At 40.4% G+C, this 16,391-nt stretch overlaps 4 non-coding genes across 4 annotated transcripts; all 4 read left to right on the top strand.

Annotated features, from left to right (window-relative positions):
• Nucleotides 1-13,245: 13,245 nt before the first annotated feature.
• trnal-caa (transfer RNA leucine (anticodon CAA)) lies at nucleotides 13,246-13,357 on the top strand. The gene is made up of 2 exons: nucleotides 13,246-13,283; nucleotides 13,312-13,357. It is a non-coding gene; the product is annotated as a tRNA-Leu (tRNA).
• Nucleotides 13,358-14,638: 1,281 nt separating this feature from the next.
• trnal-caa (transfer RNA leucine (anticodon CAA)) lies at nucleotides 14,639-14,750 on the top strand. The gene is made up of 2 exons: nucleotides 14,639-14,676; nucleotides 14,705-14,750. It is a non-coding gene; the product is annotated as a tRNA-Leu (tRNA).
• Nucleotides 14,751-15,099: 349 nt separating this feature from the next.
• On the top strand, nucleotides 15,100-15,211 carry trnal-caa (transfer RNA leucine (anticodon CAA)). The gene is made up of 2 exons: nucleotides 15,100-15,137; nucleotides 15,166-15,211. It is a non-coding gene; the product is annotated as a tRNA-Leu (tRNA).
• Nucleotides 15,212-15,554: 343 nt separating this feature from the next.
• trnal-caa (transfer RNA leucine (anticodon CAA)) lies at nucleotides 15,555-15,665 on the top strand. The gene is made up of 2 exons: nucleotides 15,555-15,592; nucleotides 15,620-15,665. It is a non-coding gene; the product is annotated as a tRNA-Leu (tRNA).
• The last annotated feature ends 726 nt before the right edge of the window (nucleotides 15,666-16,391 follow it).

The raw sequence follows: 16,391 nt of genomic DNA, 5'->3' as shown, positions 1-16,391 counted from the left end.
GTCGTCTGGAAATCGACAGTATCAACAGTGGCATAACAGTAAAGTAAGAAGACTAAAGTATCTTAGTAAACTTTAATAGACGTCAACTAACTGCAACAGGCTACTCAAATACCACAGGTGTAAATATCTCAGGCTAGGCTCTCCCTGTTATATTTGTTTGAGGGAGATAAGTAATCAATGAGGAAAAATATGTTGCTCACAATGTGTTCATTCCACATTATGCTATTGCCCATTCATGGCATGGGCTTGGGAAACTGCCTGCTATGCAGACTAAGATGAATATAAGGCACAAATAGTTTGTCACAAACAAGAGCCATTGTTGTCTTGAGCCTGTTGTCTTGAGGCTCCACATTAACTCCCTGAGAGTTGGAATGTCTAGTTAGAATGATCTTTATTTGCTAAAAAGAGTTATATTCTACGTATCTGTTCAATTTAAGTTAAAAAACGTAGAAAGCATGCTTGCTTTTATTGAGAGCTAAGAAGATCACTGTATACTAAATATTCTACTAGGTTTAAAAAAAATGTTCACCTTTATTTAACAAGGTAGGCTAGTTGAGAACAAGTTCTCATTTGCGACCTGGCCAAGATAAAGCATAGCAATTTGACACATACAACAACACAGAGCTACACATGGAATAAACAAAACATACAGTCAATAATACAGTAGAACAAAAGAAAATAAGTCTATATACAGTGAGTGCAAATGAGGTAAGTTAAGGCAATAAATAGGCCATGGTGGCGAAGTAATTACAATATAGCAATTAAACACTAGAATGGTAGATGTGCAGAAGATGAATGTACAAGTAGAGATACTGGGGTGCAAAGGAGCAAGATAAATAAATACAGTATGGGGATGAGATAGATAGATAGATGGGCTATGTACAGGTGCAGTGATCTGTGAGCTGCTCTGACAGCTGGTGCTTAAAGCTAGTGAGGGAGATATGAGGCTCCAGCTTCAGAGATTTTTGCAGTTCGTTCCAGTCATTGGCAACAGAGAACTGGAAGGAAAGATGACCAAAGGAGGAATTGGCTTTGGGGGTGACCAGTGAGATATACCTGCTGGAGCGCATGCTACGAGTGGGTGCTGCTATGGTGACCAGTGAGCTGAGATAAGGAGATATATCTTACGAAAAATACAAATCTGCACTTTCTCATATACGCCAAATAGATCACCCATGAATGTAAACCTTGTCCCAAGCATCCCTCATCTCTATCAGAGTAAATATTGATCTTTAGATTTCACACTTCCTACGTGCAATATTTGCTTTCACATTTAGCCCTTTTCACAAAAACAGTGTTACATCTAATGTTGAAATGGCCAGATAACCCTGTCTTCATGTGATAGGGTTAGGCATAGTCAGTACAGTGAGAATAGAGACCTCACTGATCTCCTGGCAATGTACAATTTCTGCTTTGATCATCATTACTTTAGAGGGAAATTATGGCCAGGTCATCATGATTAGTTGATGGTTCATTATACACTGCTCAAAAAAATAAAGGGAACACTTAAACAACACAATGTAACTCCAAGTCAATCACACTTCTGTGAAATCAAACTGTCCACTTAGGAACCAACACTGATTGACAATAAATGTCACATGCTGTTGTGCAAATGGAATAGACAACAGGTGGAAATTATAGGCAATTAGCAAGACACCCCCAATAAAGGAGTGGTTCTGCAGGTGGTGACCACAGACCACTTCTCAGTTCCTATGCTTCCTGGCTGATGTTTTGGTCACTTTTGAATGCTGGCGATGCTTTCACTCTAGTGGTAGCATGAGACAGAGTCTACAACCCACACAAGTGGCTCAGGTAGTGCAGCTCATCCAGGATGGCACATCAATGCGAGCTGTGGCGAGAAGGTTTGCTGTGTCTGTCAGCGTAGTGTCCAGAGCATGGAGGCGCTACCAGGAGACAGGCCAGTACATCAGGAGACGTGGAGGAGGCCGTAGGAGGGCAACAACCCAGCAGCAGGACCGCTACCTCCGCCTTTGTGCAAGGAGGAGCAGGAGGAGCACTGCCAGAGGCCTGCAAAATGACCTCCAGCAGAACCCAAATGTGCATGTGTCTGCTCAAATGGTCAGAAACAGACTCCATGAGGGTGGTATGAGGGCCCGACGTCCACAGGTGCGGGTTGTGCTTACAGCCCAACACCGTGCAGGACGTTTGGCATTTGCCAGAGAACACCAAGATTGGCAAATTCGCCACTGGCGCCCTGTGCTCTTCACAGATGAAAGCAGGTTCACACTGAGCACATGTGACAGACGTGACAGAGTCTGGAGACGCCGTGGAGAACGTTCTGCTGCCTGCAACATCCTCCAGCATGACCGGTTTGGCGGTGGGTCAGTCATGGTGTGGGGTGGCATTACTTTGGGGGGCCGCACAGCCCTCCATGTGCTCGCCAGAGGTAGCCTGACTGCCATTAGGTACCGAGATGAGATCCTCAGACCCCTTGTGAGACCATATGCTGGTGCGGTTGGCCCTGGGTTCCTCCTAATGCAAGACAATGCTAGACCTCATGTGGCTGGAGTGTGTCAGCAGTTCCTGCAAGAGGAAGGCATTGATGCTATGGACTGGCCCGCCCGTTCCCCAGACCTGAATCCAATTGAGCACATCTGGGACATCATGTCTAGCTCCATCCACCAACGCCACGTTGCACCACAGACTGTCCAGGACTTGGCGGATGCTTTAGTCCAGGTCTGGGAGGAGATCCCTCAGGAGACCATCCGCCAGCTCATCAGGAGCATGCCCAGGCGCTGTAGGGAGGTCATACAGGCACATGGAGGCCACACACACTACCGAGCCTCATTTTGACTTGTTTTAAGGACATTACATCAAAGTTGGATCAGCCTGTAGTGTGGCTTTCCACTTTAATTTTGAGTGTGACTCCAAATCCAGACCTCCATGGGTTGATAAATTGGATTTCCATTGATTATTTCTGTGTGATTTTGTTGTCAGCACATTCAACTATGTAAAGAAAAAAGTAATTAATACGTTTATTTAATTCATTCAGATCTAGGATGTGTTATTTTAGTGTTCCCTTAATTTTTTTGAGCAGTATATTTTCGTGAGGATGACTAATATTCTATCATAGCTTATCTTATCTCACAATGATACCATTTTTCCCTAACCTAAGGCCTACACAAGACTCCTTTTGGGAACATCCGTCATTTCTATTTAGAAGTCTTTTCTATCTCTTTTGTATTTTTTTTAAAGCATTTTGGCTCAAAGTATAGGCCTACTATGGAAAAACAAATTTTTAAACTATACTTGTCAAACACAATTTCCAAAATAAATGTGACATTTGGGTCTCGGACTGTCCTTCCACCAGGTGTGCAAGCAGCGAGTGAAATGAAGCCAATCAGCATGTCTGATAGTCAGGAAGTTTCTTATTCAGGTCACTGGTTATTGGAAGCTCTGACTGCGATGGTTAAAGTGCACTAAAAGCCTCAGGTTTGGGGTTGTGTCTAATTTGGAACGGTAATGTAGTCCCAAATAACAGGCCGTACGTGGCTCAAACTCTGTCATGGTCTGTTTGAGATCACTAACAGCAAATTAAGTAGAGAGGATTGCCTAGGAAGGAGTAACCATCAATAATGTTCCATGTTTGAAGTGTGGCGCTGATTTACAGTACCAGTCAAAAGTTTGGACACACCTGCTCATTCAAGGATTTTTCTTTGTTTTTACTATTTTCTACATTGTAGAAAAATTGTGAAGACATCAAAATTATGAAAAAGCACATGTGAAATCATGTAGTAATCATGAAGTTCTCCTGAGTGGCGCGGTGGTCTAAGGCACTGCATCGTAGTGCTAGAAGCATCATTACAGACCTTGGTTCGAGTCCAGGCTGTATCACCATGGGCCCTGGATAGCCCGTCATTGTAAATATGAATTTGATCTTAAATGACTTGCCTGGTAAAATAAGGAATTTAAAGTGTTAAACAAACTAAAGTAATTTTAGATTCTTCAAAGTAGACACCCTTTACCTTTTATTTATTTATTTATTTATTTTATTTTACCGTTATTTTACCAGGTAAGTTGACTGAGAACACATTCTCATTCACAGCAACGACCTGGGGAATAGTTTCAGGGGAGAGGAGGGGGATGAATGAGCCAATTGTAAGCTGGGGATGATTAGGTGGCTGTGATGGTATGAGGGCCAGATTGGGAATTTAGCCAGGACACCGGGGTTAACACCCCTACTCTTACGATAAGTGCAATGGGATCTTTAATGACCTTAGAGAGACAGGACACCCGTTTAACGTCCCATCCGAAAGATGGCACCCTACACAGGGCAGTGGAATTGGGATATTTTTTAGACCAGAGGAAAGAGTGCCTCCTACTGGCCCTCCAACACCACTTCCAGCAGCATCTGGTCTCCCATCCAGGGATGGACCTTGACACACTCTTGGCATTCTCTTAACCAACTTCATGAGATAGTCACCTGGAATGCATTTCAATTAACAGGTGTGCCTTGTTAAAAGTTCATTTGTGGAATTGTTTTCATTCTTAATGCGTTTGAAACAATCAGTTGTGTTGTGACAAGGTAGAGGTGGTATACAGAAGATAGCCCTATTTGGTAAATAACCAAGTCCATATTATGTCATGAATGGCTCAAATAAGCAAAGAGAAATGACAGTCCATCATTACTTTTAAGACATGAAGGTCAGTCAATCTGAAACATTTCAAGAACTTTCAAGGTTTCTTCAAGTGCAGTCGCAAAAACCATCAAGCGATATGATGAATCTGGCTCTCATGAGGACCACCACAGGAAAGGAAGACCCAGAGTTACCTCTGCTGCAGACTATACGTTCATGAGAGTTACCAGCCTCAGAAATTGCAGCCCAAATAAATGCTACACAGAGTTCAAGTAACAGACACATCTCAACATCAACTGTTCAGAAGAGACTGCGTGAATCAGGCCTTCATGGTCAAATTGCTGCAAAGAAACCACTACTAAAGGACACAAAAAGAGGAAGAGACTTGCTTAGGCCAAGAAACACGAGAAATGGAAATTAGACTGGTGGATATCTGTCCTTTGGTCTGATTTTTGGTTCCAACCACCTTGTCTTTGTGAGACGCAGAGTAGGTGAATGGATGATCTCCGCATGTGTGGTTCCCACCGTGAAGCATGGAGGAGGTGTGATGTTGTGGGGGGGTGCTTTGCTGGTGACACTGTTTGTAATTTACTTAGATTTCAAGGCACACATAACCAGCATGGCTACCACAGCACTCACATCATTCACCACCCTGGGCTCCCAAGTTGCGCAGCGATCTAAGGCACTGCATCTCAGTGCAAGAAGCATCACTGCAGTCCCTGGTTTGAATCCAGGCTGCATCACATCAGGCTGTGATTGGGAGTCCCACAGGGCGGTGCACAATTGGCCTAGCATCGTCCGGGTTTTGCCGGGGTAGGCTGTCATTGTAAATAAGAATTTGTTCTTAACTGACTTGCGATACTCCATCCCATCTGGTTTGCACTTAGTGGGACTATCATTTGGTTTTCGACAGGACAATGACCCAACACACCTCCAGGCTGTGTTAAGGCTATTTGACCAAAAAGAAGAGTGATGTAGTGCTGCATCAGATGACCTCGCCTCCTCAATCACCCGACCTCAACCCAATTGAGATGGTTTGTGATGAGTTGGACCGCAGAGTGAAGGAAAAGCAGCCAATAAGTGCTCAGCATATGTGGGAACTCCTTCAAGACTGTTGGAAAAGCATTCTAGGTGAAGCTGGTTGAGAGAATGCCAAGAGTTTTCAAAGCTGTCATCAAGGCAAAGTATGGCTACTTTGAAGAATCTAAAATAGAAAATATATTTTTTGTTTGTTTAACACTTTTTTGGATACTACATGATTCCATATGTGTTATTTCATAGTTTCGATGTCTTCACTACTATTCTAGAATGTAGAAAATTGTAAAAATAAAGAAAAGCCCTTGAATGAGTAGGTGTGTCCAAACCTTTGACTGGTACTGTATTTCCAGTGGGGTTTTAGAACAATGCAGATAGAAATGTAATAAATTAGGTGTCAAAATGCTCTATAGCACACAACATAAGATCATCAATGTTCTATTAAATATATTTCTACTGTATCTGAACTAATATACATTATAAAACATACTGTACATTAACTGCTTGTCTAAAGGAATGTTGTATGTCATCCTGTTTAACTCTTACATCTAGACGTTCCGCTAGCGGAACACCACTCCAATATCCAATGATTAGGCGTGGCGCGAAATACAAACTCCTCGAAAATCCGAAAACTTCCATTTTTCAAACATATGACTATTTTACACCATTTTAAAGACAAGACTCTCCTTTATCTAACCACACTGTCCGATTTCAAAAAGGCTTTACAACGAAAGCAAAACCTTAGATTATGTCAGCAGAGTACCCAGCCAGAAATAATCAGACACCCATTTTTCAAGCTAGCATATAATGTCACAAAAACCAAAACCACAGCTAAATGCAGCACTAACCTTTGATGATCTTCATCAGATGACACTCCTAGGACATTATGTGATACAATACATGCATGTTTTGTTCAATCAACTACATATTTATATCAAAAACCAGCTTTTTACATTAGCATGTGACGTTCAGAACTAGCATTCCCACCGAACACTTCCGGTGAATTTACTAAATTACTCACGATAAACGTTCACAAAAAACATAACAATTATTTTAAGAATTATAGATACAGAACTCCTTTATGCAATCGCGGTGTCCGATTTTAAAATAGCTTTTCGGTGAAAGCACATTTTGCAATATTCTGAGTAGATAGCTCGCCATCACGGATTACCTTTGCTGTTCTTCGTCAGAATGCACTCCCAGGACTTCTACTTCAACAACAAATGTTGGTTTGGTTCCAAATAATCCATAGTTATATCCAAATAGCGGCGTTTTGATTGTGCGTTCAAGACACTATCCGAAGGGTAACGAAGGGTGACGCACGGACGTGTATCGTGACAAAAAATTTCAAAATATTCCATTACCATACTTCGAAGCATGTCAAACGCTGTTTAAAATCAATTTTTATGCAATCTTTCTCGTAAAATAGCGATAATATTCCTACCGGGAGTCGTTGTTTTCGTTCAAAGACTGAAAAAGTAAAATGGACTCTTCATGTGCATGCGCACGCCCGTCTCATTGTTCTCAGATCGACCACTATCCAAATGCGCTACTGTTTTTCAGCCAGTAACTGCAGAGTCATCATTCAACGTTCTGGCGCCTTCTGAGAGCCTATGGGAGCCTTAGAAAGTGTCACGTTACAGCAGAGATCCTTTGTTTTGGATAGAGATGACAAAGAAGGCCAAGAAATGGTCAGACAGGGTACTTCCTGTACAGAATCTTCTCAGGTTTTGGCCTGCCATTTGAGTTCTGTTATACTCACAGACACCATTCAAACAGTTTTAGAAACTTTGGAGTGTTTTCTATCCAAGACTACTAATTATATGCATATTCTAGTTTCTGGGCAGGAGTAATAACCAGATTAAATCGGGTACGTTTTTTATCCGGCCGTGAAAATACTGCCCCCTATCCATAACAAGTTAAATATGTTTTCTGATATTACACATTAATGAGTGATGGCTATTTAGAAACTGTGAGAAAACCTCTTGACTTCAGAAGAGTGTTCCATCACCCCTGTAGAAAACTCAGTGTTCCCTCAAACGACTGTAGTGCGGGTCCTCAAAAATGCTTGATCAACAAATGCTCATGTTATTCTATTCCTCCGCTGTGCTGCTTGTTTTCTGGAATTACAAGTTGAAGTTCCCAGAACTCTTTTCTCTCTTGATTTTTACATGTGACGTACAGATTTGTATTTGTATTTATTAAGGATCCACATTAGCTGACTTGGCAGCAGCTACTCTTCTTTGGGTCCAGATGTAATGGTAAAATAACATTTTCTTCAGCTTGTGACATGACAGCATCCCCCCTGTGTGCGCTGTGTCTGTAAATACTTTAAAACATATTATAGGATAAGATGCTGCAAGGGTATGTTTTTGTTGGCTCAGCAACTCGCAGCACTGGTGTCTCTGGAGAGAAGTGTTTATTAATCTAAAGTAATTCATCAAGAGAAATGCTGCATATTTAATCATTTAAAGCCTGCTAAAAGATTCATGAGAGCAAATAAGCTCAAACTGATTTGTTTTGAGGGTTTGCAGACGTGTTATGTTTTTACAGAATATTGCACAAACATGGCAAACGTGAAAACATAAAATCTGCATTTACATATGAGATTACTCTCATTGCTCTCTAATTTCTCTCTGTATTTCCCTTCTTCCAAAAACAGTAGCCTACATAAACAGTATCTTCTGACTGGTAGTAGCATCTGACAGAAGTTCCTTCAGCCTCCAGACATGGCTTGAAATTAAACACATACCTTTGAAGTCATTCAGTTTGAACCAATGAATAACCTACTACTTCTAAGCCTGTATAGCTACAGCTTTAATAACTGGATATACAAACAATGGTTTGAAGGTTGTGAAGAGAGAGCTTTGATGTAGATACTGTCTGAGTGACCCTACAGTAAGTATGAGTTACGAGGGAGCCTCCGCTGCCCTCATACTCTGGGGACACAGCAATTCTACTGCCCTCCTGACGTGGTCATGATATACAGTACCAGTCAAAGGTTTGTACACACCTACTGATTACAGTTTTTTTTCTTTATTTTTACTATTTCCTACATTTTATAAAAATAGTGAAGACATCAAAACTATGAAATAACACATATGGCACCATGTAGTAACCAAAAAAGTATTAAACAAATCAAAATATATTTTATATTTCAGATTCTTCAAAGTAGCTACACTTTGCCTTGATGACAGCTTTGCACACTCTCACTGGGCAACATTGAGAGAGGTAGGGCTACAGTACCGTAGCAGTATGTAAACAAATGAACCTTTTTACGTTTGATGAAGTAGAGTACAATCACAACACTCAACCTAACTAAGAGTGGAACTAGCAAATATAGTTAGATGAAATAATCATAAAATGATTTATAGACCACTTTTACTCCACACACAGAGACATGTAAAAAGCTCTCCCTCGCCCTCCATTTGGCAAATCTGACCATAATTCTATCCTCCTGATTCCTGCTTACAAGCAAAAACTAAAGCAGGAAGCACCATTGGCTCTGTCATTAAGAAAGTAGTCAAATGAAGCAGATGCTAAGCTACAGGACTGTATGGCTAACACAGACTGGGAATATGTTCCGGGATTCTTCCAATGGCATTGAGGAGTACACCACATCAGTCACTGGCTTCATCAATAAGTGCATCGATGACATCGTCCCCACAGAAACTGTACGTACATACCCCAACCAGAAGCCATGAATTACAGGCAACATCCGCACTGAGCTAAAGAGTAGAGCTGCCGCTTTCAAGGAGCGGGACTCTAACCCGGAAGCTTATAAGAAATCCCTCTATGCCCTCCGACGAACCATCAAACAGGCAAAGCATCAATACAGGACTGAGATCGAATCGTACTACACTGGCTGCGACACTCGTCGGATGTGGCAGGGCTTGCAAACTATTACAGACTAAAAAGGGAAGCACAGCTAAATTACTTTTATGAGCACTTCGAGTAGAGCAACACATGCATTAGAGCGTCAGCTGTTCCGGACGACTGTGTGATCACGCTCTCCGTAGCCGATGAGAGAAATACCTTTAAACATGTCAACATTCACAAGGCCGCAGGGCTAGACGGATTCCCAGGACATGTATTCCGAGCATGCGCTGACCAACTGGCAAGTGTCTTCACTGACATTTTCAACCTGTCCCTGACTGAGTCTGTAATACCAACATGTTTCAAGCCGACCACCATAGTCCCTAAACACTAAGTTAACCTGCCTAAATGACTACTGACCCGTAGCACTCACGTCTGTAGCCATGAAGTGCTTTGAAAGGCTGGTCATGGCTCACATCAACACCATTATCCCAGAAATCCTAGACCCACTCCAATTTGCATACCGCCCCAACAGATCCACAGATGATGCACTCTCTATTGCACTCCACATGGCCCTTTCCCACCTGGACAAAAGGAACACCTATGTGAGAATGCTATTCATTGACTACAGCTCAGCGTTTAACACCATAGTGCCCTCAAAACTCATTACTAAGCTAAGGACCCTGGGACTAAACACCTCCCTCTGCAACTGGATCCTGGACTTCCTGACGGGCCGCCCCAGGTGGTGAGGGTAGGTAACAAACACATCCGCCACGCTGATCCTCAACACGGGGGCCCCTCAGGGGTACGTGCTCAGTCCCCTCCTGTACTCTAGTCCCCTCCTGTACTCCAACACCATCATCAAGTTTTGCCGATGACACAACAGTGGTAGGCCTGATCACCAACAATGATGAGACAGCCTATAGGGAGGAGGTCAGAGACCTGGCCGTGTGGTGCCAGGACAACAACTTCTCCCTCAACATGAATAAGGAGCATCGAGCACGCCCCCATTCTCATCGACGGGGCTGCAGTGGAGCAGGTTGAGAGCTTCAAGTTCCTTGGTGTCCACATCACCAACAAACTGTCATGGTCCAAACACGCTAAGACAGTCGTGAAGAGGGCACGACAAAACCTATTCCCCCTCAGGAGACTGAAAATACTTGTCATGGGTCCTCAGATCCTCAAAAGGTTCCACAGCTGCACCATCGAAAGCATCCTGACTGGTTGCATCACTGCTTGGTATGGCAACTGCTCAGCCTCCAACTGCAAGGCACTACTTAGGATAGTGCATACAGTCCAGTACATCACTGGGACCAAGCTTCCTGCCATCCAGGACCTCTATACCAGGCGGTGTCAGAGGAAGGTCCTAAAATTTGTCTAAGACTAGTCATAGACTATTCTCTCTGCTACCAAACGTCAAGCGTTACCGGAGCGCCGGGTCTAGGTTCAAAAGGCTTCTTAAAAGCGTCTACCCCCAAGCCATAAGACTCCTGAACAGCTAATCAAATGCCTACCCAGTCCCCTCTTTTACGCTTCTGCTACTCTCTGTTTATTATCTACGCATAGTCACGTTAACTCTACCTACATGTACATATTACGTCAATTACCTCGACTATCCGGCGCATATGACAAATAAAATGTGATTATTCACAATATAAAACCCCTAAAATTAGGCCATATCATCTGTTTTCCAGTAACACCTAAACATCAACTTCAGAGACAAATTCAGTATGTTATACATTGGTTCCTAAAAAACTCAACTAAATATATGCCTCCTCAGGTTGATACCACAAGCACCTGTTTCCACTGTGTGCCAGTAAGTGGTCTGGAAAGTGAGACATAAATGTTCCTGATGGCTGTCCAAGGACCTTGGGCACGACTATGTGAATAATTACGCTTCATGCACTTGTTTACATGTTTAATGATTCACAGAAAAGGCTGCTCATTCCTCAGAATATAAACAAGGTGGCTGGATCCTAGCTTGAGATGCCCATGTGAAACTAAAATGTTAATGTAAATCTCCCATGGACGTCAGTGCATAATTTACAAGAGTCTGAGTTACCTGTGAATAACTAGAGTGCAGAGCCACTATCACTGTAGGACATTGTGTGACAACCGTGTGAATGGAACCTATAGGTTAACTCTGCCATCGTGACTATAAAAATAGCTGGTAATATACACAGAGAATTTCTCCAAATGGTGAAAGGAAATAACATGAACAGTGATTCGTAGTTTCAGACACGTCATCAATTGCAGGAATAATCGTTTGATACAGGTCATCATTTGCCTAGATTAGAATTCACTCACTTATGTACTTTCCTTAAAAAAAAGTTTTTACTATGTGTTGTATTAGGTTTCAGCATTTTTTGTTTTCAGTTCTTTCTAGCTTAAATCCTGCCTGCATTCTACCTACAGATCAGACTTTATTTTACAGAATAGTGAAAAATATAAGAATTTTAAGAATTTTAAGAATTTATAGTTGTCAGGACGGCCGAGTGATCTAATGCGCCAGACTCAAGGTGGGGATCCTTCCTGGTTACAGCGGTACTCTGGTGTCCGATTGGAGGAGGTCGTAATTTGAGAACAGAAAACACATGAAACGGGAAAAATCTTTCGATTCAGTTCATCATATGCCTAGGTTAGAATTCACTCACGTACGCAATTTCCTTACAAAAAAAAAATATTTTTGAAGGGCTTGCTGTTGTTAGGACGCCTGAGTAGTCTAAGGCGCCAGCCTCAAGAAGATAAGTTTTCCTGGTGATAGGGGTATTCTGGTGTCCGATTGGAGGAGAGGGTTCAACTCCCTCTTCTGACAGAGATTTTGCCTAAAAAAGTAGTTTTTCATCTACACCAAGAATTTCTCCAAATGGAGAAAGTAAAACAATTGAACAGTGATGAATAGATTGATAGATGTCGTAATTTGAGAATGGAAAAAACATTAAACTGAAAAAATCTTTTGATACAGGTCATCATATACCTAGATTTGAATTCACTAAATTACACAAATTCCTTTAAAAAAAAATATTTACTATATCTTTCATTAGCTATTAAGATTTTTTGTTTTCCATTCTTTGTATCTAAAGTTCTGCATGTTACCATCAGAGAATAGAAAACAAATGAAACGTTAATAATCGTTCGATACAGGTCATCGTAAACCCAGCTTATAATTCACTCACGCCAACTCCTTTAAAAAAATGTTTTTACAATATCTTTCATTAGATTTTAGCCGTTTTTTGTTTTCTGTTCTTTGTAGCTTAAGTTCTGCATATTTCCATCGGACATATCAAACCTTATGTTACAGAATCGTGAAAACATATACATTTTAAGCTTTTGTAGTTGTCAGGATGGCCGAGTGGTCTAAGGCGCCAGGCTCAAGGTGAGAAGACTTCCTGTTTGTAGGGGTGTTCCGGTCTCTGATTGGAGGCGAGGGTTCAAATCCCTCTTCTGACTGCGATTTTGCCTACAAATGTAGCTTTTCATCTACACCAAGAATTTCTCCAAATGGAGAAAGTAAAACACATGAACAGTGATGAATAGTTTGATAGATGTCATAATTTGAGAACAGACAACAAATGAAACAATAATCGTTCGATACAGGTCATCATAAGCCTAGCTTGTAATTCACTCACTTACGCAAACTGCTTTAAAAAAATGTTTTTACAACATCTTTCTTTAGATTTTAGCATTTTTTGGTTTTCTGTTCTTTGTATCTTAAGTTCTGCATGTTTCCATCGGACATATCAAACCTTATGTTACAGAATCGTGAAAAACATATACATTTTAAGTTTTTCTTGTTGTCAGGATGGCCCAGTGGTCTAAGGCACCAGACTCAAGGTGAGAAGACTTCATTGTTCTAGGGGTGTTCTGATCTCCGATTGGAGGCGAGGGTTCAAATCCCTCTTCTGACAGAAATCTTGCCTACAAATGTAGCTTTTCAGCTACACCAATAATTTCTCCCAATGGAGAAAGTAAAACACATGAACAGTGATGAATAGTTTGATAGATGTCATCATTTGAGAACAGAAAACAAATGAAACGTTAATAATCGTTCGATGCAGGTCATCATAATCTCAATTTATAATTCACTCACTTACGCAAACTCCTTCAAAAAAATGTTTTTACAATATCTTTCTTTAGATTTTAGCATTGTTTTGTTTTCTGTTCTTTGTATCTTAAGTTCTGCATGTTTCCATCGGACATATTAAACCTTATGTTACAGAATTATGAAAAACATGAATTTTAAGGTTTTGTAGTTGTCAGGATGGCCGAGTGGTCTATGGCGCCAGACTCAAGGTGAGAAGACTTCCTGGTTGTTCGGAACTCCGATTGGAGGCGAGGGTTCAAATCCCTCATCTGACTGAGATTTTGCCTACAAATGTAGCTTTTCATCTACACCAAGAATTTCTCCAAATGGAGAAAGTAAAACACATGAACAGTGATGAATACTTTGATAGATGTCATAATTTAACAACAGAAAACAAATGAAACGTTAATAATCGTTTGATAGAGGTCATCGTAAGCCAAGCTTATAATTCACACACTTACGCAAATGCCTTTAAAAAATGTTTTTACAATATCTTTCATTAGATTTTAGCCTTTTTTTGTTTTCTGTTCTTTGTATCTTAAGTTCTGCATGTTTCCATCGGACATATCAAAACTTATGTTACAGAATCGTGAAAAACGTATGAATTTTAAGGTTTTGTAGTTGTCAGGATGACCGAGTGGTTTAAGGCACCAGACTCAAGGTGAGAAGTGACAAAGATTTTGCCTACAAATACTTCCTGGTTCTAGGGGTGTTCTGCTCTCTGATTGGAGGCGAGGCTTCAAATCCCTCTCCTCACAGAGATTTTGCCTACAAATGTAGCTTTTCATTTACATCGAGAATTTCTCCATATGGAGAAAGTAAAACACATGAACAGTGATGAATTTGTATAGATGTCATAATTTGACAACAGAAAACAAATGAAACGTTAATAATCGTTCGATACAGGTCAACATAAGCCTAGCTTATAATTCACTCACTTACGCAAACTCCTTTAAAAAAATGTTTTTACAATATCTTTCTTTAGATTTTAGCCTTTTTTTGTTTTCTGTTCTTTGTATCTTAAGTTCTGCACGTTTCCATCGGACATATTAAACCTTATGTTACAGAATCTTGAAAAACATATGAATTTTAAGGTTTCATAGTTGTCAGGATGGCCGAGTGGTCTAAGGCGCCAGACTCAAGGTGAGAAGCCTTCCTGGTTGTCGGGGTGTTCTAGTCTCCAATTGGAGGCGAGGGTTCAAATGCCTCTTCTGACAGAGATTTTGCCTACAAATGTAGCTTTTCATCTACACCAAGAATTTCTCCAAATGGAGAAAGTAAAACACATGAACAGTGATGAATAGTTTGATAGATGTCATAATTTGAGAACAGAAAACAAATGAAACATTAATAATCGTTCGGTGCAGGTCATCATAAGCTCAACTTATAATTCACTCACTTACGCAAACTCCTTTAAAAAAATGTTTTTACAATATCTTTCTTTAGATTTTAGCATTTTTTTGTTTTCTGTTCTTTGTATCTTAAGTTCTGCACGTTTCCATCGGACATATCAAACCTTATGTTACAGAATCTTGAAAAACATATACATTTTAGGGTTTTCTTGTTGTCAGGATGGCCGAGTGGTCTAAGGCGCCAGACTCAAGGTGAGAAGACTTCCTGGTTGTCGGGGTGTTCTGGTCTCCAATTGGAGGCGAGGGTTCAAATCCCTCTTCAGACAGAGCCTTTGCCTAAAAAAGTAGCTTTTCATTTACATCGAGAATTTCTCCATATGGAGAAAGTAAAACACGAACAGAGATGAATTTGTATAGATGTCATAATTTGAGAACAGAAAACAAATGAAACGTTAATAATCGTTTGAACAGGTCATCATAAGCCTAGCTTATAATTCACTCACTTACGCAAACTCCTTTAAAAAAATGTTTTTACAATATCTTTCTTTAGATTTTAGCATTTTTTTGTTTTCTGTTCTTTGTATCTTAAGTTCTGCATGTTTCATCGGACATAGCAAACCATATGTTACAGAATCGTGAAAAACATATGAATTTTTAGCTTTCATAGTTGTCAGGATGGCCGAGTGGTCTAAGGTGCCAGACTCAAAGTGAGAAGACATCCTGGTTGTCGGCTGTTCTGGTCTCCAATTGGAGGCGAGGGTTCAAATCCCTCTTCTGACAAAGATTTTGCCTACAAATGTAGCTTTTCATCTACACCAAGAATTTCTCCAAATGGAGAAAGTAAAACACATTAACAGTGATGAAAAGTTTGATATATGTCATAATTTGAGAACAGAAAACAAATGAAACGTTAATAATCATTCTTTACAGGTCATCATAAGCCTAGCTTACAATTCACTCACTTATGTAAACTCATTTAAAAAAAATGTTTTTACAATATCTTTCTTTAGATTTTAGCATTTTTTTGTTTTCTGTTCTTTGTATCTTAAGTTCTGCATGTTTCCATCGGACATATTAAACCTTATGTTACAGAATTGTGAAAAACATCTGAATTTTAAGGTTTCATAGTTCTCAGGATGGCGGAGTGGTCTAAGGCGCCAGACTCAAGGTGAGAAGCCTTCCTGGTTGTGTGGGAGTTCTGGTCTCTGATTGGAGGCGAGGGTTCAAATCCCTCTTCTGACAGATATTTTGCCTAAAAAAGTAGCTTTTCATTTACATCGAGAATTTCTCCATATGGAGAAAGTAAAACACATGAACACTGATGAATTTGTATAGATGTCATAATTTGAGAACAGAAAACAAATGAAACGTTAATAATCGTTTGATACAGGTCATCATAAGCCTAGCTTATAATTCACTCACTTACGCAAACTCCTTTAAAAAAATGTTTTTACAATATCTTTCTTTAGATTTTAGCATTTTTTTGTTTTCTGTTCTTTGTATCTT

Source organism: Salmo salar, chromosome 20 (genome assembly GCF_965601325.2).
Source record: "Salmo salar chromosome 20, fSalSal1, whole genome shotgun sequence".
Classification (NCBI taxonomy): Eukaryota; Metazoa; Chordata; class Actinopteri; order Salmoniformes; family Salmonidae; genus Salmo; species Salmo salar.
Note: the sequence above shows the minus strand (reverse complement) of the source record. Positions and strands in the feature narration are given on the sequence as shown.